The sequence below is a fragment of the Rhagoletis zephyria genome, unplaced genomic scaffold (genome assembly GCF_001687245.7).
Source record: "Rhagoletis zephyria isolate East Lansing unplaced genomic scaffold, Rhagoletis_zephyria_1.1 Rzeph_scaffold_01443, whole genome shotgun sequence".
Lineage (NCBI taxonomy): Eukaryota > Metazoa > Arthropoda > Insecta > Diptera > Tephritidae > Rhagoletis > Rhagoletis zephyria.
In genome coordinates, this window is record NW_016158527.1 from 20,184 (window position 1) to 23,916 (window position 3,733).

Genomic DNA, 3,733 nt, shown 5'->3' on the forward strand with positions numbered 1-3,733 from the left:
AAAAAAAAAAATATATATATATAATTTGCCTGTTGCCTGCAGTGGAATTCGAACCCTGACCTTCTTTGGATATCAACACATTATGGCAACCATCTTTGCGTTAGACATATAAATGTGATTTCAAATGTTGAGTTTCCATCAACACCACAGCAGGCGATTTGTACGAATAAACACCCAGCAGAAATCGGTTGTATGCATTCATGAAGTATCTTAAAAATTTCTTCAATGATCCTAGACGTATTCACCCTAAAGCAGCATGCTTATAGTAACATCACAAATTTGATTTTTTTTTCGAGATTTTTACCCTGCAAAATGTCTAACAAAAAATTCGTTAAATTTTAGTATAATAAAATGCAAGTGCAATCAGTGCCCGCTACCACTCCCTGGGCCCTGGTCCTGGGGTCAAGCCCGGTTTCCGACCAACATCAAAAAATAAAAATAAACTAAACAGAAAAGTTTTTGTTCTAATAGCGGTCGCCCCTCGTCCGGCAATGGCAAACCTCCGAGTGTATTTCTACCATCAAAAACAGCTTCAATAGATTGGCGCTTACACATATGTTAGTGTTTGGCCGAGCTTCTCCCCCGATTTGTGGCGTGCGCCTTGATATTGTCAAATAAAAATACGCCGACTCCGAACGGCGATCGTATTTTTATGAGAAACTGTTTTTCATGGCAGAAATACACTGGGAGGTTTGCCATTGCATGCCGAGGGGCGACCGCTGTTAAGAAAAAAAACAATTTTCCATATTTTTTTGTGATGTTGCTTTGACCAGGGGTTGAACCCAGGCCCTGCGGAGTGATAGCGCGCACTGCTAACCACTACACCATAGTGGCCGCCAATGCTCCTATTACTCGAGCCCTGATTGCGTGCAATAGAATCTATAAATTTATTGAGATATACTTTTCTTTTTCGAAAGGGCGCATTTTTAATTCTTTGAATATTTTGTATAAATAGTCTAGTTTTTTTTTCGTTCTATTTTCTGATTATTAACCTTTAAATATCTATACTTAGGGCCAATTTCACAATGCGTAGTTAACTCAGAATCGGGAGTTAACTACAGAATTTTGTACTGAAAATCTCTATATTCATTGGCTTAGTAAATAAATAAATATACAATAATTTCAACATAATCGTATTATCTTAAGCCCAATTCAACCTCGACCCTGTCGCTGATTCCACATACATATTACTTCATTCAATGGTTTTTTATTCATAACGTGTAAAGAAGAACCTACATTTTAAGTTCTTCATAGTGTACACTGTATTTAAAATTCCAGAGAGGTAAATGCAAATCAAAAATGCCACACCGCTACGTTAATGGTAATCCAATTTATAACAACAATTTGACGGTTACCTCAGCAATAGCCAGCAGTTAGTTGGGTGTTTAACAAAGTAGCTTGCAAAATTTTGCTTGAATTTTTGATTTCTTTCAAGAATACATACCTACATGTACCTACTCACAAATAAGTATGTATGTATGTTTCTGTCAAAATATTGTTTGTACATTAGACCGTACCACCTTACAAGGAAAAAAAGTTCGTCCTACACCGCTGAGTGTCAATTATTTTGTAAGGCAATCCCGATTAATTTTTTTTTGCCGAAACGAGTGGTCGCACTATAATATTTCTCGTCATATCTTCAGCAATAATAGTCGGGTCTTGAAGTATGATATATAAATCGATGTTATTGTCTTGCTGTGTCAATTTTTGTTCTAAAGTTCAGATAACTCAAGTACCCCGTTCTAGCATTTAACCACCAGGTCTGAGTTCCTACCACCCTAACTATCCACTCGAATTTCAGTAAATAAAATATCATAATAATTCTATAAATAGAATTGAGCGTGTTCAGAAGGTTTTTCTTAAATTTGCATTACGGTCTTTGAATTTTTCTGCTCCTATGCCCACCTACACTTCTAGTTTACTTTTAATAAATCTGAAGACCTTGGAAGTTAGAAGATCTGTGCTCTCTTTGACTTTTATTTTCAGTGTTATTAGTGGCTCTTTGCACTGCCCTATTCTATTAGAACGTATAAATTTTAACATTACCCAGCGCAGCTTACGTATACCACTGCCTTTTTACGAGGTAAGATGGAAGACCGAGTATGCACGTAATGCCCCAATTGCACGTGCAATAAACGAATTAAATAAGATCCCAAGTTCTATTTTAGTTGATTTTTCTTTAGATAGAAATATATTTATTAATACTTTGAATTCGTACTTTTAGTTACTTTTTTGCATTTTAATGAAATTTTCTTTGATAGTACTGCATAATTTTGTATACGAATGTTCTTTTTTTTAGGCTCCAATAGTATGTAAGAAATTTATGTTTCATAGACTTTAATAAATAAGTAAAAAAATAAAATAAAAATAAAAAGCTCGTAAAAACTCATCAGAATCATGCTAAGGAAGTACATATTTCGATCAAAGGCAATTTCCATTTTAATTTTTTCGTCGAACATTTTTCGTGATATCTTAAAAATTTTTTTTCCAAATTTCTTTGCAAAAAATACCTTACACTCAGTAGTATACGGCGAACTTTTTTCGGTATGGCTTAATGTACATATCTACATACATATGGGTGTTTCCATACAGCCGTCCGCGACATTCGTACGCTTATAGAGAAACGTAAATCTATCAAAAATAGAAGTTACTAAAAAGAAAGATTACGGTTATGTTGCAACTAAAGGGTACTATGTTTGAGAAAAAAATAAACAGCTTCGAAACTTTGGTGTGGAAAATATCCCTTCAAAACCAGGTGATAACGTACGCGACAAAAAAAGAAGTGGTTTTAAGGCACATATACATATATGCGAAAGTCTGCGAATCATGAGAGTTTTTCTTTTCTTTAAAAATTCCTAAACTAAGCTAAGTAATGTACCTTTACAATCCTTCCATTTTTTTATAGAAATTATCTCTGGCTAGTTTTTATTAAAAAAAAATATAATAACGTACGCGACCTAACGTACGCGACAGATTTTTCCCCCATACAATATTTTTACTAGTAACACATACTAAATTAAATTTTTTCAGTTCTTCTCTCCACCGTTTCGCGTTTTCAAAACCTTTTTCCGCCATCTGAATACGAAATTTAAAGTTATAAAGCCGTTTGAATTCATTTGCTTGCATTTTCGGTTTACAATTTCATGGAAACACGCATATATGCGAAAGCCTGTGAATCATGGGAGTTATTCTTTTCTTTAAAAATTCCTAAGCTAAGCTAAATAATGTACCTTTACAATCCTTTCATATTTTAAGTGANGTTATTTAAGATGGTAATGGAAATATGCCTTCCGACAACCACGAAACCGTAATATTAGAAGATAAACGCGTCACTGAAAATCATGGACGTGAACTGTTGGTGAAAATGTTGTACCAAAATGTTTCAATACAAAAAATTAATTTTGGGCGGGACGAAGTTCGCCGGGTCTGCTAGTACTTCTATAATATAAAAATTCCAGTATTTTTCTCTTATTAATTCGCCTTTAAACCCCTTTTCAGTTGTTTTTATTTTTTCAGCCCTGGTTGACATTTTCATGGAAACACCCATATGTATGTACGGCATTTAAAATGCCTAGCTCATCGCATGCCACTTGTGTATGCACAGTCAACCTACCATATATAGTTTTTTACATATAAGTCAGTACGTACGAGTACATATATACATACATACAATAACAGGTGGGATGGTGTAAATATTTACATATATATGTGTGCATGCGTAAGCCAACTTATG